Raw genomic sequence first — 24350 nt, 5'->3', positions numbered from 1 at the left:
CCTGGAGATGTGTAATTTCTACTGTTGGCAGTTGCATAACATCAACATTATTACACACAACCTTCCAGCCTGAAGTAGTCCTTGGGCTTTGCTACAGTTAAGTCTGTCATCACTACCATACTTCAGGGCATGATGGACAGCCAGACCAATAAAACACTCTAACAAGTATTTCTCAGAATATACACAACAAAATTTGCGTATCTGACAGCTAAAAGAAAAGGAGAACAGACTTTCATTATATACTCACAGTGCGTATCACATTTATTTATCATTTCTTTTAAATTTACAATACACAATATTTAGTTGGGAGATCAGTAATTTATGCTGTTGGCTATTCCATTTCATCAACATTAAAACACACAAGGTACCAGCTTCACCTAGGCCTTGGGCTTTGCTACAGGTTAGTTTGTCATCACCTACTAAACTTCAGCGCAGAATGGACAGACTAGCCAATAAAACACTCTGACATGTATTTATCAGTAAATACACAACAAAAATTTTAAGTACCTACCTACAACCTACGTTCTTCTTGATCTGCTTAGTGTATTCATGTCTTGGTCTCCCTCTATGATTTTCACCATCCGTGCTGCCCTCCAATACTAAATTGATGATTGCTTAATGCCTCAGAACATGTCCTACCAACCAATCCCTTCATCTAGTCAAGTTGTGCCGTTTTTATTTCACAACACAACAATATTTAATTGAGAGATTAGTAATTTCTACTGTTGGCAATTGCACTTCAACATTAAAACACACAATCTTCCAAACTTACCCAGACCTTAGGGTTTGCTACAGTTTAGTCTGTCATCACCTCCTTAACGTCAGAGCAGGATGGACAGACAGACAAATTAAACACTCTGACATGTATTTATCAGTAATAACTGGTACACAGAAAAAATTTTACGTATCTGACAGGTAAAGCAAAATGAGAATACACTCTCATTGTTTCCTCACAGTGCATTTCACATTTATTTGTTGTTGTTGTTGTGATCTTCAGTCCTGAGACTGGTTTGATGCTGCTCTCCATGCTACTCTATCCTGTTCAAGATTCTTCATTTGCCAGTACCTACTACAACCTACAGTTTTCTGGAGCTGCTTAGTGTATTCATCTCTTGGTCTCCCTCTATGATTTTTACCCTCCACGCTGCCCTCCAATACAACATTGGTGATTCCTTGATGCCTCAGAACATGTCCTACCAACCAATCCCTTCTTCTATAAAAGTTGTGCCATTTTCATTTCACAACACAACAATATTTAACTGGGGTGTCTGTAATTAGTACTGTTGGCAACTGCACTTCATGAACATTAAAACACACAACCTTCCAGCCTGACCTAGACCTTGGACTACGCTACAGGCTAGTATATCAATACAACCAAAATTTCAGTGCAGGATGGACAAACAGACCAATAAAACACTCACACATGTTTTTGTCAATAACTACAGGAGATTTAAATTTAGGGTATGAGCCAGCGAAAACAAGAGGAGATTACAATTTTCAATATCTAGTCGCAGTGTTTTTACATTTATTTTTCATCACATTTTAAATTCACATAATGAAATTTTGGACCTGTAACATCAGTAAGTTCTACTGTCTTCATTTGCACAACATTAACGTTAAAGCCCACAACCTTCCAGCCTCACCTACACCTTGTGCTGTGCTACAGAACAGCGTGTCATCACATCCAACAATCCAGGGCAAGAACCACAGACAGACCAATAAAACTCTCTGACAAGTATTTATCAGTAAATAGACAACAAAAAATTTGGTATCTGACAGCTAAAACAAAAGGTGGACAGAATTTTCATTATTTACTGACAGTGTATTTCCCATTTATTTATCATTGCTTTTAAATTCACAAGACAACAATATTTACCCCAGCCTGACCTAGGTGGTTCAAATGGCTATGAGCACTATGGGACTTAACAGCTGAGGTCACCAGTACCCTGGAACTTAGAACTACTTAAATCTAACTAATCTAAGGACATCACACACATCCATGCCTGAGGCCGGATTCGAACCTGCGACTGTAGCGGTCACACGGTTCTTGACTGAAGTGCCTAGAACCACTCGGCCACACCAGCCGGCCATGACCTAGACCTTGGGCTACGCTATAGGTTTGTCTTTCATGAGAACCTAAACTTCAGAGCAGGATGACAGACAGACGAATAAAGCATTCGGGCAAATTTTTATCAGTAAGTGCAGGACAGACAATTTTGGGGTACGAGCCAGCTAAAAGAAGATGAGTACAGAAGTTTCAGTATCTACCCACAGTGTATTTCACATTTATTTATGATCATTTTTAAACTCACATAATGACAATTTGTTCCAGGAAGATCAGTAAATTCTAGTGTTTTCTTTTGCACAACATTAACGTCAAAACACACCACCTACCAACCTCACCCTGACCTTGGGCTTTGCTACGGATTTGTCTTTCATCACAACCAACATTTCGTTACAGGATGGACAGACAGACCAATAAAACACTCGGACAGGTATTTGTCAGTAACCTCACGACAAAAAATTTTGCATATCAGACAGCTAAAACGAGAGGAGAAAAGAATTTTCATTATTTACTCATAGTGTATTTCACAATTATTTAGCATCCCTTTTAAATTCACAAGACGACAATATATACTTGGGGAATCTGTAATTTCTTCTGTTGGCAATTGCACATCATCAACGTTAAAACGCACAACCTTCCAGACTGACCTACACCTTGGGCTGTGCTACAGTTTAGTCTTTCATCACAACCAAAATTTCAGGGCAGGATGGACAGACAGACTAACAATACACTCTGACAATTTTTTATCAAAAACTACACGTTCTAATATTCATGCTCCTGTCCTCAGTGCGATAGCAGTGTGAATGAGTAAGAGTCTTTCTGTATTTGATGATATGTGTGGTAGTTTGTAAGATTTAATTGCCAGCACAATATGGCGAACTGTGTAAAATAATGGCTGGAAGTATCCACTGCAGAAGGAAGAAGGGTGGACAGTGCTTTGATACCAGCGGCATCATTAATTCGATGAGTAAATTCGATTAGATGCGATCATAATGCTCGATTCATTCGCATCCTTTGTGCAGGGATATAGGAGCCTCTACATAGCGAAGGGGACGTTTGTGTGTGCTGAAAGCAGGAAGAGAAACCTCATTAGGTCCGCAAGGGAGACTGTATTCGATGTTATTCTGCGCTATTTTCCTAAACAGGTTCTATTAGGGCAAGAATATCCGTGCATACAAGCTGAGACATCAAGAAAGAGAGCGTTAACTATTTATGGGACACTATACAATTTCCGTCTTCGCTCCCGTACGATCGCAGCATCAACGGCGCCTAGGCGACCACGCATTTGGAGAGAAATTTCTCAGGTGTGTCAAGTATGATGGGGATGCTGCCACCTCATGCGTGCTGCGCCCAAACGGACACCTGTGTGTGGTTTGACAGCTGACGGCGGGGTGGTCCATGGACGCCACAGAGATGCTGTGGCGGCCGCGGCCGAGGAGGTGTCGGGGCCGCGGGCTTCAGTGGCCGAGTGTTCCACTTGAATTGCGTTCAGATTTCTACTGCACGATCTCTCACGTCGATATGCGCGTCACACACACACATCACGAGCAGTGGAACAGCACTATCTGTGACATCGGTATCCACGCGTCAGAGGTGTCCCATTAGAAAGGCGATAGAGAGAGAGCTGTTGAACAGACGTGAGGGATGATAGCGTCATCTGATGCCGGTACTGTGTACTATCTCAGTTGGGCTCTGGACCTCGTGGCAAACACACCGGATGGCGGTAGTGCCTCAAATTGATTAAGTAAAGACTGGTCTTTTAGTGGTTCGCGTGCTTGTAGGCTGTGTGACATGACCCCAAGCATGTCAGAGTGTGTTTTTTGTACCAGTGTAATAAATATACTCCATCCTTAAATAAATTGTTCCAAAATAAATAAAGCACACTCCTTCCTCTCTCCACCATCCCAGTGCAGGCTGAGTCCTTCTCCCACGAATCCCTAGGAGGAGGTGGCAGTCGGGTGACTTAGGTTAGTCAAAGTGTCCTTTCTTTCACGCCATTTTCTTACGGTAGCAGAGGCAGCCCAATTGACCTCTCTTCCCGCCAAAATTCAAACCTCCCACCAGCTCCTAGGATAAGGTGCGAGGTTGGTGAAGGTAGTCCAAGTGTACTTTCTTTCTCATCATTTTCTTAGCCAAAATTCAAACTTGGCGCCAGTTCCCAGGAAGAGGTGGCGGTCAGGCGGCTTAGGTTACTGGAGGTAGCCCAAGTGACCTATCTTCCCGCGATTTTCTTAGCTTAGTAGATTTAACTGTGGTCTGATGAGTTATCCTGTTTTAATTTGAACTTCCCGCCATTTTGGTGATGGAAGGGAGTGTGGCACTCCATCGCCAAAATTCAAACGTCCCGCCAGGGGGGTGTGACGGGGCTTCTGACACTTGCGTCATCAGTGACGTCACGGACGTCATTTGGGGTGACCTACTTTGGGGCGACGTCCTGTTCTGGGGTGACCTACTTTGGCGCGACGCCGGACTTGGGGTGATGTCCCCCTTGTCCGCCTACTGGCAGAATATTAGAAAAGGAATTATGAGAAAAATCTGAGACTGATCCAAGAATTTAAATTATTGTATTATTATGCGAGTGCATTCTTATGTTTAAAATGTTTGTTGAAAGCCGTGTGTCACCAGTTTTCCGTTTTATTTATCAAGAAATAATGCCTGGTTTGCCTACTCCCTATTCGTCGATAATACTATGACTTGCCCCCCTCCCCCACCCAATTCCACTAGTTTATATCGTGGGTACGCCCTTCGATATCACATTCATGGGGACAAACCTTGAGGATAAGAAGTCATATGAATAAAACGAGGTTATTCACCAAAACAGATTCTCAGAGCAAAAGAATATTCGCTGAGAACGCTTGCAGGTTCCTATGAATCAAAAATTGGAAGCGTATTCTCTGACGAGAGAGTTTCATCCCCACTTCCTCTCCACCTCCTTGAGAAGGTTCTCTGTGTGTGTCGTCTGCCGTGTCACGCACAGAACGCACGCGTAACATCAGACTTCATTCAGCTCGCTCAAACAGGCAAACCGTTCAGTGTACGAAGATGGGACTGGCCTCAGTGTGTTCTGTAAACAGTTGCACTATGTTTCGATTTCACTTTTACTTGGGACAACGAACTGTTCAGACGATTAATGACAATTTAAGAAAATGGGTTTTCTGCTATCTTATCGAATTAACGATATGCGGGAACCTCTTCTGTTACTGAAGTTAGGTGAACACATTATGTGAATGAAATCTTAAAATTACACGATTTTTCATCTACTCCAAACCAGAACTGTGGCAGAGTTTTCTAACACGAGATAATATTGGTTGAATACGACGCAGAATGGTGTGCTCGCGTGTCAAGGACGCAAGCGATCGCCCGTGGGGTTCGTTACGAGAAACAGATCGCTAGGTCTGTAAGCAACCAGCTATCAATTTTTCTGATCCGCCTATATTTTTAATGTAACAAGACATAAGATTTATGCTGTGAGAAGACATGATGATGAATATCTGGAAATGTCAGCGGCACAGTTGTTCTGCTGACAGACCGCAGTAATAGTTTCAAAAAGAAACTGAAATCATACCTCCTTGACAACTTCTTCTATACCACAGATGAATTCTTGAATATGAGTAAATAAATCTGGAGATATAATATATGCATTTTGTGCCATTTAAGGGAATGGGATAGATAATAGAAATATTTAAGTATAACACTACAATGTAAACAAAAAAACACCTGTTTCCTGTGCACATTTATTATGCATTTCACATGTTCCACATAATAATGGTTTTCCATGCTATTGATCAATGGAATACACAACTAACTAACTGTGTATACCAAAGTCTTCTCGTGCATCACTTGGAAAAAATGTTGTAATATTCACTTCGTTTGGAAGGTCTCCCCTCTTTTTTTTCATGATTTTCTCGAAGGAAATTCGCCAGGCAAGTGACGTTTTTTATTGCAAAACCCCTATTAGCTTCTACAGTTTCTTTCTTTTGTATTTCTTTGGGTTACGTATGCCTTCTTGCCTGCCAGGAAATGTAAACTCTGCCTTTACTGCAAAGAAGTCGGTAAAAATTAACCTCAACAGAACTTACTCAGGTCGATGTATGATTCAGAGATCACTTCAAAAAACGGAGAATGTTCTCGGTTCGTGAGTCGCTCCTCTAGTTTCACTGATGCGAAATCAGAGCATGTTCTTTGTTTTGAGCGACTTCCCCCACCCCTTTACTCAAGCTGTGGACGTTCTCGGGCGGAGTGTATCCTCCGACTCGCTTTATTTGTGCGAACCTGGGAGTGTTCTCCAAAATTTAGAATATAAAGTAGACTCTCCATTTTATTCATATGACCGAAGGTCTCGATTTTGTGTTGCACCAAACCATGATGACGCACACTCAGTGAGGTAATTCGGCTCAGAAATTTTCCCACTGGTTGGCGGCAAATATTGGGCTTGCAACAGTCTGTTTTAGAAATTGTTACGTTATTCACTCTGAAGCTGCAAATCGAAATGTATAATTCTATCCCAAATACAGCAACACTACTTGTAACCAACGTTTACCCCACATGATGCAGTGTACTTTTTTCCGAGGTTTATACCTTATACCTGTGAATTTCTGAGGGCTTTTGGCAGAATCGCGTGGTGCCAAGACTTACTTAGGGCCTTTTCAATTAATGGGGCCCAACACTGTATTGTCAATTGGCAGAAACGTTGTGTTACATAGTGCTTGTGTGTTTATTTCTGTTTCATTTCTCTTTAATCTTCTGTCCTCCCACTTTGGGTGGAATATGACTGAGTAAGTTCTACCGAGCTTAGCCCGAATTATGCACAAATGATCTCCTGCGTTTTAATTTACGATTTCCCAAGACCATTTACAATTAATTTTCAAAGTTACTAAGACCCCATATCGTGATTAAAGTACTTTAAAGAGAAAGCGCGTAATCCATTTGGAGTTGTGAATAATAACAGATCCAACACCACATTGCATTCCAGCATTGCCGATGGGGGCGCCACCAACTTGTAAGTCAGTTTCAGCCAGGTATCCAGATACTTTTGACCACATAGTGTATGTGAAGGCATCGTCAAGAGATATTGAAATTGATGTCCCATCGTGCAGATAGTGCAAAATCGTCTAAATCTATGACAGCCAGGTAGGATATGTGTTGTCCAGTCATTAAACAATCGAGCCACAGAATGAACATCAGTACAGCAGTTACATGTGTAATGAATTTCATCTGAAAATATGCTATGGAGGATACTGGTAGACATGGCTAAACAGGAATAACATGTCTATGTTGGACAATCCATGTTCACAGGAAGATCATAGGTACATAAAATCAAACATCTTTGGAAGAACTATGTTATCAGTGAATACATTTATAAATAAATACATCTTTGGAAGAACAGTGTTATCTGTGACCACAAGGTGTAAACAGTATGTTTGTAGAAGAAGAATATGGTATCATTCGGAAAGGAATACCCACGTCGCATGCAGGTTTAAATGAGAAACACGTCCATATGTCATACATACCATGCTACAGAGAATTGCGAAAGTTTGCCATTAAAATATTTTTCGTTGTAACCAATATGTTGCAGAACACTATAGTGTCAGGCCTATGGCCTGAATGACAAAGTTGATAGTGTAATGAATGAACATTTAGCAGCTCGAATTCGTGCAGTCTCTGCTAATTCAGTTCTAGCGAGATGAGAAGCCAAGATAACGTGCAGTACTGCACTGGTGTTAAGGATGCGAATTACATTGGCACAAGGACGATAAAGATGCCCCATTTAATGATATATTAACAGAAAAAACAATGAATAAATTCTAGTGTCCGATTTCACTCTCGGCTTTGACCACAGAATGAGGATTCAGATGCACAAAATTTATTTTCTGTTGTCGATATACACTGCCACCGCGGACATATGATGTTGGGGCGGCGTAGGTTTCTCCATAAAACGTCCTATAAATTTTGAATGCGGCCATATCGTTAGTACAGATAGATTCCCTTCGTATGTGTTGTGTATTTGGGACAGGTGTTTTGTAGACACTTTATCAATTTGCATTTGATACCTAGAATAAATTATTCTCACACCTTTGATGAGCAAGATGTGCTGGCATCACGTCACAGCACCGTCACATCAGCTTGTATTCACACTGTCTCTCACGTCATGTAACGTCAATTCGCTTAGTCCGTGTCAGAGTGTAGTATTGCAACTGAGGAACTACGGTTATTAATGGCCAAACCAAACCTCATAATATATGTTCTTGATCAGTTATGTTTGTTGAAATGCTGAGACGTGGAGCAATATTTCAAAACATCGACATTTCTGTGTTATGGAAAAGAGGGCGTCTGTTCTGTTATTGTCATACCTGAATAATTTGCTTCCAGATATCTCACATTCCTTGTGTTAAAACATCTAGTGGAAGTAACTCTAAACATTTACAATTTGCCACGAAAACGAAGTACAATAATTCAATAAAGATTAAGAAGATACAAAAGCACTACTATAAGACGAGCGAGCGCGGCAAAATACGTAAACTTAAGATGATAGCAGACGATGATACCGTCGACACTTCCTTCCCGGGAAACCATGGCCTGCCGTGACGTGACGTGACGGTCAGTTGATGACTTGTCTGAATGCCGCCATTTCAAATGCATTGTGGAATGTTTTGACTTGACATTACACGATTTGACGGCCAAGGTGAACTGGTCTTAAAAAGAGTCATCCCGAGATCATGTGACAATTTCAGTTTAATGTTGACAACATGCGTAGCACGTGATGCACACTCCAGAGATTTATCTACTCTGTGGCTTTGACCATCGTCATATCTGAGTCACAGACGCTACTTAGAGGCGTCATCTGAAGGCAATGAGGTTTATTCCTAAACCAGAGAAGGCATCTCAGAAAAGAAAGATAATACACACACATACAATAACATCACATTGCATCTCACGCGATTAATTACATTGTTGAAATTGGGGTGACAAAAAAGAAAGTAACAACATAAAAAACATACATGCCTTAAATAAATTATTATCACAGTTTACACGAGCAAGTGAAAGAACCATAGACGGCCTTCAAAGTCCACTGCAATATCACTCGTAGTAAACTCGTAATCTACATCTACATGCCGGCCGATGTGGCCGAGTGGTTCTAGGCGCTTCAGTCCGGAGCCGCGCTGCTTCTACAGTCGCAGGTTTGAATCCTGCCTCGGGCAAGCATGTGTGTGATGTCCTTAGGTCAGTTAGGTTTAAGTAGTTCCTAAGTCTAGGGGACTGATGACCTCAGATGTCAAGTCCCATAGTGCTTAGAGCCCTCTACATCTACATGGACACTTTACATATCACACTTACGTGCTTAGCAAAGGATTCATCGAACCACTTTCACAATAATCCTCTATTATTCCAATCACGAACAGCGCGCGAAGAAACGAACACCTATATTTTTCCGAGCGAGTTCTGATTTCCTTATTTTAAGATGATGATCGTTTCTCCCTATGGAGGTCGACGTCAAAAAAATATTTTCGCATTTGGAGGAAAAACTTGGTGATCGAAATTTCGTGAGAAGTTTCTAGAACAACGAAAAACGCCTTATTTTTAATTATGTCCGTCCGAAATTCTGCATCACGTCTCTCCCCTATTTCTCGATAGTGCAAAATATACTGCTCTTCTTTGAACATTCCCGATGAAGTCCGTTAATTCTATCTGGTAGGGATCCCACCCCGCACAGCAGCGCTCCAAAAGCGGACAGACAAGCGTAGTGTAGGCAGTCTCTGTAGTCGATCTGTTGCATCTTCAGCCAGTAAAACGCAATCTTTGGTTCGCTTTCCCCCACAACATTTCCTGTGTGTTTTCTCCATTTTATGTTGTTCATAATTGTGATTCCTAGGTCTATCTATATCTGGATCCCGCTACAGCTACTGCCGGATCTGACTGCTGACGGGTCCTCTCCATTTGTTTCGGTCCTCCCACCACTTTTCTTCCTCCACATACTGCCAGGTCACAACTGTCCTTTCCACACATATTCTCACTCCCGTTTTCCACCGTGTTCTTGGGCGCCCTCTAGGTCTTTTTCCATCCATCTTTAGTTCTTCCATAATTTTGGAGAGTCTGCCCACACACCCTCTTAACATGCTCGTGCCATCTTAATCTCTTTTTTTCTAATCAAAATATCCAGGGGTGCACTGCCGGTCTACAATGTCCAACGGGCACAATATTTCGGCGACCATACATGTCGCCATCATCAGGTGAAGTGACGGACTGAGCTCCTGTGAACGTGCCGGCACGGAGATCCGTACGCTATGTCTGCTCAGAGGGAACTGGGTTCGGTCGCTGCTGCCTACATCTAGTACTTTCCCCTCTTTGGGGAAGTGTGAGGGGGAGTTTGTAGCCTGTCGGCTTTTACTCCCCTGTGTACTTGTGTGTGTGATTATTTCTGTACTTTTTTGATGTCTGTGAGATGTGATGTTTGTTCTGTGTGTGTCTGGTACTTGCCTGAGGTTTGGCGAGATAATTGTAGTATTTTGGGTAGGAGTAGGATTTGGGGATGGGTATTGGGATTTTTCTCTTCGACTTAGTCGTCGAAGATCGTCATGGGGCGATTGTGTTTATCGCGGGACATGTCATACCGACCTAGGGAGTGGATGAGGGCGTTTCGCGACCTGGAGGTACCCTCATAGAAGGCCCTTGCCAGGTCTTGGAAACGCTCTCTCAGGAGTGGGATTTCCGCAGCGGCATGTAAATCGTCAATGGGGAATCCAAGAGGTAAACGCAGTGCCCTCCTGAGGGCGCGGTTCTGCAGCCTCTGGAGTTTGTCCAGGTGCTGCTTCGCCGCGTATCCCCAGACAGGACACGCGTATTCCATGACTGGCCGGATCAGGGCCTGGTATACGTTCACTCCTACTGAGAAGGAAAGGGAGCTGTTTGAGTTGAGGATTGGGTACAGGATGGACATTCTGGCGCAGACCTTCCTGTGGACTTCGTCTATGTGGGGTTTCCACGTAAGACGAGAGTCCAAGGTTACGCCAAGATACTTGGCGGTTCTGCGCCAGGGGAGTTGGGTTCCGTTTAGGTGAAGGTGAAGGGGGGGGCGTTGAGGAGGTTCGCGCCTTCCGAGCCTACGGGTAATCAGCATCGCCTGCGTCTTTTCAGAACTGATGGTGATTCGCCAGCGACGGGCCCAAGTTTCTGTGTCATCTAAAACCCTTTGTAACCTACGGATGACCAGGTCCTTGTTCGCGTTTCTTGTGTAGAAGGCTGTATCGTCAGCGTACTGAGCGGTGTGCACCAGGGGGGCCGTTGGAGTGTCCGCAGTGTACAGACTGTACAAAACGGGCCCCAGGACCGATCCCTGTGGCACCCCAGCACGAATACGCCTCTTGGTGGAGGTGGCTGTTTCTACTTTGACAGAAAAAGTTCTGTTCGAGAGATAGCTTTTGATCTGCTTAAGTATTCTCCCGGGGAACCCTTGAGTGTACAACTTGTAGAGTAGCCCTCTATGCCATACCGAGTCAAAGGCTTTGGCTACGTCTAGTAGCACTATCCCACAGTAGCCTCTGTGGTTGAAGCCCTCTGTGGCTGCTTCAACCACTCTCATGATCTGTTGTGGGGCAGAGTGGTTCTGCCGGAATCCGAATTGGAAATCCGGCAGAATTTGCTCTCTGGTGATATGTTCTTGTATGGGTCTTAGCAGGAGGCGCTCATAGATCTTGCTGAGAGTTGGCAAGAGGCTAATCGGCCTGTAGTGCTGCGGGAATAGAGGGTCTTTCCCTGGTTTGTGTATCGCGACCACTTCCGCGTGTTTCCAGCAAGCTGGGAACTCGCGGGTAATCTCGTTGAAGACGTTCGCGAGGTGTTCGATCGCCGTGGGTGGGAGGTTTTTGACTAACTGGTTGGTGACATTGTCATGTCCTGGCGCCTTTTTGGAGGGGAGGGACCTAATTACTTTTGCCACGTCTTCAGGGGCAAAAACTGTGGGTTCATCTTCTGGGTCCTCCTCAGCATTGAGGAAGACGGCCAGTTGACGACGGACCACTCTCTCATGCTCATCATCCTGGGGTTCAGCCGCTTGGAACTGCTTCTCGAAAGTGTCGGCGAGGGCGTTTGCCTTTGCAGCATGGCTGTAGGCCATACCCTGTTCGCCGTGCAGTGGCGGCATTCTAGCGCGTCTTTTTGTAAACTGTTTGGTCGCTTGCCATAGTGTATGATCGTCTACTTTGAGAGCTCTGAGGCGGTTTTGCCATTGCTGGTTTCTGTGCTCATTGAGCGCTACCTTCAGTTCTCTCTGTAGACGATTGAGCAGCCTCCTTGTGGCCTGGTTTCTGGTTATCTTCCACTCTTTTGCCACTCTGTTCTTATGTCGAATTTGAGCTAGCAAGTGTTCCGGGAGCTGTATTTGTGGCGGCGGGCCATCCCTTTGTGGAGGGGTGGCCTCTTCTGCTGCCTGCAGGATGGTTCCTGTTAGGTCTTGTAGCGCTTGTTCTACTGTTTCAGCAGTAGGTGGCGGAGCGCGAGCGATATCAGAGGCGACAGTTTCTCGGTATCGCTCCCAGTTTGTACGTTTGTAAGACGTCTGGTACCGTGGGAGTGCTACCCATTCTCCCACGTCTACCTCTAGGATCACTGGGTTGTGGTCGGAGGACATTCTGTTGATCGTCCTCGCGGTCACAAAACCCGTAATCCTCCTAGTGAGAGCTATGTCTAACACGTCGGGCCTGCCTCCATTTTTTGGAAAATGTGTGGGCTCGATTGGACCCCATGTTTCGAAATGGTGGTTGCGCGCTAGTTGTTGCAATCTGGCGCCTGCTCTGGAGGTTACTCTAGAATTCCAATCAGGATGTTTGGCATTGAAGTCGCCCCCTATTATGAGTTTGCCTTCAATTTGCCCTAGAGTAGCTATGTCTCCCTCATCTATCTGGTCTTGTGGGGGTCGGTAGATTGCAACGATTGTTAGGGGTCCAGTGGCAGTGGCTACTTCCACTGCCACTGCTTCGATTTTATTGGTAGCTGGTAAGAATACCTGGTGGTGGGGGATCCCTCTTTTTATGTATATGGCCACTCCTCCGCCATGGGTTGGCCTGTCTTTGCGATAGCTAACATAGTTGGGGACTGTCGCTTTTGTTCCCGGTTTTAGGTGGGTTTCCCCCATCATGCATATGTCGATGGAGAACTCCTTCATGAGTTCTCTGAACTCGACCTCTTGATTAACAATGCCGTCTGCGTTAAAGACGCACATTGTCAGGCCTTGGATGTTTGGTCGTCTATCCATGATGGGGTTGGGTTCGGTCGCGGCGGCGGCCGATTTAAATACCCTCCGCCCGCGGCGCGCTCACTCCGCCGTCCACGCCCCGCGCCACGGTCGCGCGGTGGAACAGATTGCGACGGCGTCTGAGATGACGTCGGTGTGATGGCTCTGTCCGCCGTGGTCGTCACAACTTCTGATGATGGCGACATGTATGATCGCCGAAATATTGTGCCCGTTGGACACTGTAGACCGGCAGTACACCCGTGGATATTTTGATTATCAAATACGCCGGGAGAAACTCAAGAATCACATCATACATCTTTTTTTCTGTTTCTTCTCTCATGCATTCTTGTTTAAGGTCCTTTCTGATATCTATGTTCCTTACTCTGTCCATTCTTGTTTTTCCCTTAACTCCTCTGAGAAATTTCATTTCCCCTGCTTGCAGTTTGCTCCAGTCCCTTCCTGTCACTGTCCATGTTTCTCCTCCATAGGTAACAATAGGGAAGCAATAACTCTCATACATAAGGAGTTTTGCTTTTTCTGAAACTTCATTATTCCAAATCGGGTGTTTTATTGTTTGGTAGAAATTACCTCCCTTCTGTAACCTCCTATTAATTTCGTTTGTTATTCTTCCATCACTAGACATTTCACTCCCTAAATAAGTGAAAGTGTCTACCATTTTGAGGGGTTCCCCATTCAAAGTAATACATCCGTTGATCCGTCGGTCTCTTCCAAATACCATTACTTCACTCTTATCTTTATTTATTTTTAATCCATACCTTTTCATTATTTCCTTCCACACATGAAGTTGCAACTGTACATGTGCCTCTTTATCGCCCCATATTACCATATCATCTGCAAAAACCATCTTTTTGTCTTTTTCTTTTACTATATCTTTAACTGCCCTATTCATTTCTCCATCACAGCATTAAAAAGTGCAGGAGGTAGAATACTTCCTTGTTCAAGTCCTTGTCTTATTTCGAAGTATTCAGAGTTCCCCAATGATGTTCTAATTCTACAATAGTGTCCTTTGTACATTGTCTTCATTACATTAATTTATCCATCTTCTATATCTATTTTCTTCATTTCTTCCCAGAGTCTTTCCCTGGTAAGTGAGTCATATGCCTTTTCTATGTAGATAAAAACCATTATCACCCTTTTGTTATATTCCCAACTTTTTTCCATCAGTTGACAGATAGAAAATATTAGGTCGATTGTGCTTCTTCCTTTCCTAAACCCATGCTGTTCTTCACTCAGCTCCTATTCTATCTTTCACTTATTCGATTTAGTAAAATTCTTTCAAAAATCTTGGCTATATGACTCATACGTGTTATTCCTCTGTAGTTTCTACAAAGTCTTTTATTGCCATTTTTTAAGATGGGAACAATGTCTCCTCTCCTCCAATCATCAGGTACTTACTATTTTACACTTTGAAGGGTGCGTATCGTGCCACCACCTATCGGGTCTTCATGAAACTATGAGGGCTCAAGCGGAAGTATTCCACGATTCCCCACAACATATTCCTCATTTCTTTCAAGAAAAAGTGGCGGAGGAAAACAAATGTACTGCATTACTTACTTAATGCCTCTGGTTAACCCTAAATTACAAATACTGTAATTACTCCGAAAGTACTAACTAGATTTTGAAGAGCGAAATGCTGTAGACTTGGTCTGTTTCAGAACTACGATACTAACAGCAGAAACTACAACAGTCCTATTGCAAAAAGCTAAATTGATACCGATATCCCTGCGATTAATATAACTATGAAAACAGACTGTACGTCGTTCACTGAAGCCTTTCTCACAGTGTTTAATATGGAGGCAAATCGTATTACAGTATCTTAAACGAGTCCAGAAATGTGACTTGTGGTGCTCAGCTGTATCACTGCGTGTCTTGGGATGAATGATCAGTGTGCTACAGGTGGCTTCACTCGCTTTATGGCCGTCTGTCTACTGCTCCACATGTGAGCGATCCTTCGGTGATTGAAGGCAAAGTGACTCTGGCGCCGGATGGCTGTGGCCTCTGTCATTTAATCACTAACACGTATTATGCACTTTGCTTTCAAATCCTCGCGATACAAAAGACAACCAGAAACCCAAGTTCTGCGGAGTACATGACATTCCCTCAGAGTCACTAAGATGCTTGGCTACGCCAGCCAGGATAAAACATTCCCCCCCTGGTGTGCAAGACATATGAGGCAAGCAACGTATCCTCAGACTTCAAGAAGAATGTAACGATTCCTGTCTCAAGGGAGGCAGGTGGTTACAGGTGCGGAGACAGCAGAACTTCACTTACCCGACCCTCCTTCATTCAGATATGTCGCTCTTCTGAATAACTATATATCATTGGATACTGCAGAGGGAACAATCGATGGTGACAAACATTGAATTTAAATACAGCCACTGGCATACAGAGATCCAAGCGCAGTGGCAGTTAACAAGTCAACACCGAGTTGTGTAGTTTCCTCTATTGGCCCATCTGCTGCGAGTATACAGGGACGTCAAAGAGAAGGGACGTGCTTGTGTCCACGGTCAGCAAGATAGTTGTCTTGCAGAGGGTGGGTAAAGTAGAACTGTTGAACAAAATTGTTGTTTAATTTGTTGTTGGAGCTTCAACGATGTCAGATAGGAAGAGGAAACGGAAAGAAATTGAACACCTTTGTTTCGAAATGGTGAGTCCTTATGGTGATATTACTTCCTTTTGTTCGTCTTCGGCCAAAGTAAACAATTCAGCAGGGACACCTGTGTGGTCCTGATGAGCACAAACAATGTACGAATACGTCTAAAATTAAATCCACCGGTTATTTCACTGTATAAAAGCCATTGTACTTCTTCCGTATCTTGGCAAAATTTAAGTGAAAATAACTTACAATTTGTGTGTTGCAATGAAAATAAATTTAACATGTTTTAATGTCATTTAACCAATGTCTTCTAACTGTTTTTTTTTTCATTTCCTGGTTACCCCTGTCCCACCTACACACACTCCTGCGTCCACACGACTGCTCTGCAATTCACACTTAAGTGCCTGGCAGAGGACTCGCCGGACCGCCTGTCTGCACTCTGTCTGCACCGAGCCTTTCTCGAACACCACGTGGATAAAACGACCACTTAAATGTGGTGTGTTGTCTCTTAGTTTACCACGGTGATCATTTCTCCCTGTGTAGGTGGGCGTCAACAAAATATTTTCGCCTATCATATCCGTGTCACTCTGGCCCTATATCGCGATAACACGAAATGAGCTGCCCTTCTCTCAAACTTTTCGGTGTCTTCCGTCAGTCCTATCTGGTAAGGGTTTTATACTGCACAGCAACACTCCACAAGATGGTTCAAATGGTTCTGAGCACTATGGGACTTAACATCTCTGGTCATCAGTCCCCTAGAACTTAGAACTACTTAAACCTAACTGACCTAAGGACATCACACACATCCATGCCCGAGGCAGGATTCGAACCTGCGACCGTAGCAGTCGCGCGGTTCCGGACTGAGCGCCTGAACCGCTAGACCACCGCGGCCGGCCACTCCAGAAGAGAACGGACGAGTTTCGTGTTGGCATTCTCTTCACAAGACCTGCTGCATCTTGTAAGTGTTCTGCCAATAAAAGCCGACTTTCGTTAGCCTTCCCCGCAACATTATCTGTGTGATCGTTCTAGTTTAAGTTGTTCGTAATTGTAATCTCTAGGTATTTAGCAGAATTGACGTGCTTCAGATTTGTGTGAGTTGTCGTCTTACAGAAAACTACCGGATTCCTTTTAGTACTCGTGTGGATCGTGTCAACTGCCGCTTCTCGCATCAGACAGATATTTTGTACTTTGCAGCTTCGTGTGGCGAGAGTTTCAAATTGAAAACTTTTGTTTATCGTAACTTCACACAAACGGATTTTTTCCGATAGCGTGAGAGGTGTTGAATTCTTGGGCTACATGCGGCTCGTGCGCTGTGCGCTGGACACCCCTGATGTAGATTAACGACAACAGTGGGCGCTGTAACACATTCTTGGGTAACGCCAGGTAGGACACCTGTTTTAGTCGATGACGTCTCGTCATTTACTGCGAACTGTGACCTTTCTGACAGGAAATCACGAATCCAGTCGCTCAACTTGGACGGTACACCGTAGGCGTGCAGTTTGATTACAAACATAGTGTGTGTTCCAGAATCGTATAGCAAATCGACGCCACTGATGTGGGTCCGTAATTCAGCGGATTATTGCTGTTCCCCTTCTTGTGTAATGGTGTGACGTGTGCCACTTTCCAGTGTTCAGGTACGGGTCTCTCGTCGAGCAAGCGGTTGTATACGATTGCTAAGTACGGGGCTGTTACAGCTGGAAACTAACTGGTGTACAATCTGGACCTGAGGACCTGCCCTCACTAAGTGATTTAAACTGCTTAACTACTATGAGGATCTAGACTTCAAAGTTTCTCATATTTGTAGCTGTCATTGACTCCAATTCTGGAATATTTACTTCATCATCTGAATTTGGGAAACCGCTTTCAGTGACTGTCATAGGAAACATCAGAATTCCTATCGCAGAGTGCGGGTGGTGGCTGTGTCTTTGGGCTGGTGTACTTTTACTACGACCTGATTTTCTGCCAGTTTTCGAGACACACTTTCTTTGTGGGAACTATTAGATTCATCTCGCGTAGAATTCCACGCTAAATTTCCAGCTCCAGTAAGGACATCGCCAGTCACGATTTTGCGTTTTTTCTGTCTTGCGACGTCGGTACCACACTTGGTAGTTCTCATGCACGAAAGGTGTACCTGTCAAGTGAAGATGTCAATGACCCTAGCTATTAGAAAAGGCAGTTAGTCCTGAGTACACATTACATGTTTACCGTTACTGTTTGATCAATGTAAACCGTACCTGAATCGTCTGATAAAGAATAGTGCCATCAAAAGGATGTGAAGAAAGGCGGTAGAGAGGTCAGACACATTACACCGAATAGCTAAAAGGGTTGTGACTAAGACGATACCTGAAATTAACTCGTACAAAAACTTTATAGTGCAGCCCCGTTAAAATCTCAAGCACTTTGGAATTACTATAAAGGTCCCCTAAAGCTTGGGAAACCTATATGGAATCGACTGGAAAATCCCCGACTTATCAATGTCAAAGACGATGGAATACACAACATAACCACGGGACCTGTGCGAAACACGCTCGCTGTTACAGTTTTAAATAATGTCAGTATTTCGAATAAGTTTAGTCATTGGTATAAGGGTAGTTGTGGGAATAAGAGGAAACATTTTTAAAAACTAAGCGAGCGACGTGAAATAATAATCGTGGATTATGTATGATACGTTCATGTTTCCGGAAATGTGTATTCGGACTGTTTGTCCCGGTTTGTACGAGTGGCAGAGGTCAGGGACTGTCAGTGCATCCACGTAACCCGTAACTTCCTCTCGAAAGAGATTTTCAGTTACAGTGAGCACGTTAGATCATGGTGGCTCTAGGTAAATCAGAATTGAAGGTGGCAATGGCAGATATGTCTGTCGTTTCAGAAGGTGTACTCGATTAGGAAAGTCAACTTGTACAATGGCAGATATAGCGGATAACTGCAGTGGCCACAGACATTATCTGTGACAGTGCTGTATATAAACTGTTCAGATAATAAGTGCTTTACAACAAATAAAATTATTTTTGTAGCAAGGTGGTATGAAGAGGGAGACTGTTATTCCTGTTTAATAACTTAGCTTCGTAGACTATAGGTATGATGCTCGCCATCCGCGATACCCTTTCGCGTGCGACAGTTGAAAGTGTCCTTTAAGCTAAACTTTCCGCAAGTAGCAAACTCTTAGTGCAATGCTAATATGCAGTGTCAGAATCCGGTTAAAAAAAAACTTTCTAACGATACCTCATTTACCCCCGTACGATTAGTATGTGTTGAGAAAAAGAGATGTTGGCTTGTCTACTGGTATGAAAAAGTTGGCCTTAATTTGAGGAAGAAATTTTTTGGGGTTTACGTTTGGAGCACAGTTTTATGTGACCGTGAGACACGGACTGTCTCAAACCCAGAACAGAAGAGAATAGAAGCATATGAGACGTGGTGCTACAGAAGAATGTTGATAATTAGGTGGACTGATAAGGTAAGGAATGAGGAGGTTCTCAGCAGAGTCGGCGAGAAAAGGAATATATGGAGAAAACAATGACAACAAGAAGGGACAGGATGGTAGGACAGCTGTAAAGACATGACGGAATAACTCGCACAGTACTAGGGGGAGCTGTAGAGGGCAAGAACTGTAGAGGAAAACAGAGACTGGAGTACACCCAGCAAACAGTTGAGGACCTGGGTTGCCTGCGCTACTCTTGAGGTGGAGAGGTTGGCGCAGGAGGGGAATTCGTGGCGGACCGCGTCAAACCAGTCAGAAGAGTGATGAGTGAAAAAGTAAATAAATAAACGGTACGGAGTGTCGAATAGTGGTGAACAGAGCGATGATGATACTCAGTGACAATGACTCAGAAACGTCAAGATGTGAAGGGGACGTCAGACAAGAAGTGATAACTGATTACAATGGTTCCGGTTCGGTAATTTCGTGGTCCGCTAATTGCAGTGTAGATAGGAGCAAATTCCGTTCGACACGAAATCTAGATGTAAAAATTTCTTTGGAGATTCTCCGCAATCATTTAATGGCATCACTTTTTTATGACAGCTTGCTAGCAAAGATGGCGAGCGAGACGAACAAATGTGCTGAACAGTTCATAAACGCACACGCAGGACACATTAAAACAGCGATCGTTTGTTCGCAAATGGGTAGAAAAAATTATTGGGGAATTGCAATTTTTATTCGCTATCTTATTCCTCTCAGGGTTTATTTACAGAGTGAATTTTGAAATGTACTATTTGAGGTTCCTTCGTTTTACTTACAAGAGTGTTTATTCAAAATGACTCTGGTATTCCCGCTGAATTGTGTAGATACAGATCTGTCATTGATCATCTATAGAAAACATTTGAGGAGGCTTTTTACTCCCGGACATGAGTTATCCAATCATGAATCGCTGTTAATTGTGGAAAGGGCGGGACGTCTGAAAAGACATTGTGTTTAAGCCACAATATAGTGAATATCCTGTAGTGTCTAAAGTCTTTGCTTCACCGATGTTTTAGCAATGGATATACTTTGTCTACCGACAGGTTCCATATTATTAATGAGCGGTTCGATTTTCTCGTTTCTAAAAGCAGTGGCTGCATTGGAACTGTTAGTATTAACGGGAAAGAAATGCCAACGGCTTCGAAGGAGGCAAAACTGCGGAGAGGTAAATGTAAGACCTCTTACAGAGGGAAGCTGATGGCAGTGCGGTGGCGAGACAGCAGAGGCGTGTACACGCTTCCCTGTGTTTACAGCGGCGAGCTGCGGCAGACTGAGGAGATAAAAGTGCAGTGGAAACCTGCAGTGATAGTGGAGCGCAGGGACAGAACGGCTGGCGTTGATTCAGCTGACCAATACGGGACCAGTTATTCGGCCACGAGCAAACGTCTTCGAAAATATATATGCAGTGATTTGGCCATTTCATGGACGTAGCAGGTCTGAATCCGTACCTGTTGTACAACCGACTTGGTGGTAAAATTCCGAAGACTTGAGTTTCAAATGAACCTCACAGAAAGAGGCAGTATCGACGTCAGTTGATCCTCTCAGCATGGAACCTTGACAGGTGTCAGTACCGACTTCTTCCAGAATAACACACACAGTCTTTCGCGTAAAAGCAGGCGCCGACGCGAAAATGGGACGACATTTTAAGCACGTGTGTTTTGTGTAGAGTGTGAAGTTGGGGTTTGTGGAACACGATGCTTTGAACTGTACCATACAAAAACTATTTTGTAATGAATTTGTTCGACAGAACTGTACATGCACTGATTCCACCGATATAATACTCCCTCAGAATATCGAAACAAATACGAATTATATTTATTTTTATAAAAAGATCGATATTGTGGAAAGCTGGAAGCTGTTTTCTAATAACAGTCGCCCAGTTTGAAAAACTCGCGCCAAAGCGCCGACCGAGGTGATTCTGTGACATAACCTACAATTTACTCGTGAAGCAATAATTTGTATAACTGCAGCTTGCTCCCCTTAAAGGAAGAGAACGTAAACACATATTTGAAGTATGAGAAAACATATCTCGTTTGCTCTCTGTTCCTGTCATGATGGACAGTCTCTTTGACACATAACAATTTTATATTTAGTGTAATGATTCACAGATTCTTACACTTCTATCGACGTTCTAATAGACGAATATTTCTTTCAATGTAATTGTTTTTGATTCAAGAGCGAATCTGTTGTAAGATTCTTGCCGTTTTTGGCAGAGATGTAGCAACAATTGCGGAATTGATGTCATCCGTGTTGGAAAAAGTTTCATTGTTTTTGATGTCTTATTACCACATTTGTGTGTTTTTCATTTCATCAACAGTTGTGTTGGCTCATTTGGTACCTTACGTAACGCAGATACTGCATTCCATAGAAGTTTCCCATGTCTCGCGTTCATTGATCCGACTGGAGGTGTTGTGAACAAAACTTCACGTCGTCGAATAAATATAAGACGTCTTTCTGCTGAAGTATTCCGCTGTTTACTAGCCTTTTTGATTCCCTTGTAAGAAAACGACATCCTTCATTAAATATCTGTTACTTACAAGAGAATAGTAAGTAAAACGTTCCGAAATGTACTACTTCATACCTCCCACGGTCCTTAGGAAATTAAAAAAAAATGAGGTGTAATGTTTTAGTTACTGCAGATTTTTACAGAATTACAGACGTTCCCTGTTGAAAAACTGTGTTACAAATGAATATAAATGATGCTATTCGCATTCCTCGTATATCAGATTCAGAACTATAGCTTAGTGTCCGCTTGGAGCGCTGCTGTCAGGGGTGTATAGAGAGCGGGAAGGAGTGTCGGCAGTGTGTGTGTCGGACTGCGGCGACATTCACCACGAGGGGGGAGAGGCGGGGGCCGCCCCCTGCACGCGAATGAGGCGCTTCTGTCACCAGCTCTGCCTCTCTCCCTCCCTCCCCCCACTTTCCCCGTCTCTGTCCATCTGCCTGTCTATCTGTCTAGGTATCTGGAGGACGCAGCATGGTATCTCGGAAGGAGACTTACCAACAGGTGTGGGAGTAGCTTGAGACACGCCTCAGGGACGTGTGTTGCATGCACTGCTGTCCACGTCGTATGCTAATGACCTTGGAGGCAATGTTAAGAGTCAGGCCACAGTTTGTTGAGATGATACATTCTCTATAATGAAGGAGTGTCTGAAAGAAGCTGTACAATTTTTTTATTCATATCTTCACATGATTTCAAAGTAAAGCATGATCTGATACATTGCTTTAAGTCGGCAGAAATGTAAAATCGTGTGAAAGTGGTTCGACGAACACTCTGCCATCCACTTCAGTCTGTTTTGCAGAGAAGGTACGTACGAAATTGTGCTCTTAAAAACACGCAAAAACGTCGTAGTCTAAGGTTGTTGTAATATTAATGAGTCACTTCTGGAATCAGTCAACTCATACAAAGACACGGGTGTGGCACACTGAGGTGATATAAAATGGAAGTATCACATAGGCTCAGTTGTAGGTAAACTAGAGGGCAGAGTGGACGAGACACTGGGTGAATGCGGTGAGTCTACAAGGGAGACAGCTTACGGAACACTCGTGTGGTCCATCCTAGACTATCGCTCGAGTGTGTGGGATCCATTACAAAGAGAACTAACAGGGAATATTGAACGCGTACAGAGAAGGGTAATGCGAATAGGCAAAGGAGTGTTTGCGTGAAAGCCTGCTTACAGGAAATTCCAGAGCCAGCAGTGGGTGAGCAGGGCTCAGCCGGCGTGGGGGCGTGTGGCCAGGTTCTGCGAGGGGCTCTCCCACACCCTCCCCCCCAAAACTCCCAGTCCCTCCTCCAACACAGGTCACACACTTCCGTCACTTTCAAAAGAATTCTAACTTCCGTCATTAACGCAGTATCAGTCCATCAGCAGACTGTTACCGCAGGGGACCTACTGTCGTTGTAGGAAAATAGTTAATTGGAGAAGAAATCTTAATAGTTATGGTTATTACTAAAATGTTAATAATAAGACTACTACGGGAAAGCTTCCAATTCAATGAAATTGAAAACCAGGTAAGGTTCACAAATTTTGTTTCTGCTCCTTGTCTCACAAGAATTTGAGTGAGTTGTAGGTTATAAACACAAAGGGTATACACAAAACATCTTTTCCTCGCTTTTTGAAGAGCAAATTCATGGCTTGTATCTTAAGAACTCAGTTTTGGAACCACGCCGTGTTCTATTGACAACATGCCCGTCATGCTGCTTCGGAAATAATTCTTGACGAGCTCTGAACGTGGAAAGCTTGTTTCAGCGGAGGCGACAGTTCCTGGCACGGCTGGCTAAATTCTGTGGGCGATATAAACGCCGCGAAACGGGTTTGCAGTGTCAGTCGAGTATTTCAGTATTAACGTAGGAGTTTTCACGTCATCGGGCACCATTTCTCAGAGCACATTAATGTCTGTCAAAAGAGATGAAGCAACGATGTCTTTCGAACTTTCACAATTTGTGTTTACACTTAGCTCTTTCTCAAGGTTTTTAGATAATATCCTCAGTTCTTCGTCCTGTATGTATTTTAAACCGTTTGGATAAAACAAAAAACGAGTGTTTTGGAATGCTTAGCCAGTTGGCCAAACCCCTCTTTCTAACTTTTTAACACTGTCTCAACGGCAGGGTAGAGAAAATCGATTCTATGTTTCTCCTCTGTACGTTGAGATGTGCAAACCATGTCGTTACCTTCATAATCAAATTGCTTCGCCTTCTTGCCAGTTCTCCTTTCTCCAAATTTTGGTCAAGTCTGCGAAGTTTCAGGTATCTCTTTCGCTATTAACTGCACATTAACGAAACCTCCTTTGCAGAAATTCCCAATAAACGTAATTACACTTTCGAGGGATTTAGTTGCCACTTTCACGTCAACGTTTGCTTCTGGAACTGCCTTAATTGTTGTGCTAATGGCAAAGAGAAGACCATACAATACGACAACGCCTACAATAAACTCGAAGCTTTTCAAATCGTCCACAGCAGGCGAGTGAGCTCCGCTCTTTGTTTTCG

The sequence above is a fragment of the Schistocerca piceifrons genome, chromosome 11 (assembly GCF_021461385.2).
Source record: "Schistocerca piceifrons isolate TAMUIC-IGC-003096 chromosome 11, iqSchPice1.1, whole genome shotgun sequence".
In the NCBI taxonomy this organism is placed as follows: domain Eukaryota; kingdom Metazoa; phylum Arthropoda; class Insecta; order Orthoptera; family Acrididae; genus Schistocerca; species Schistocerca piceifrons.
The sequence above is the reverse complement of the archived record's forward strand: the minus strand, read 5'-3'. Positions refer to the sequence as shown.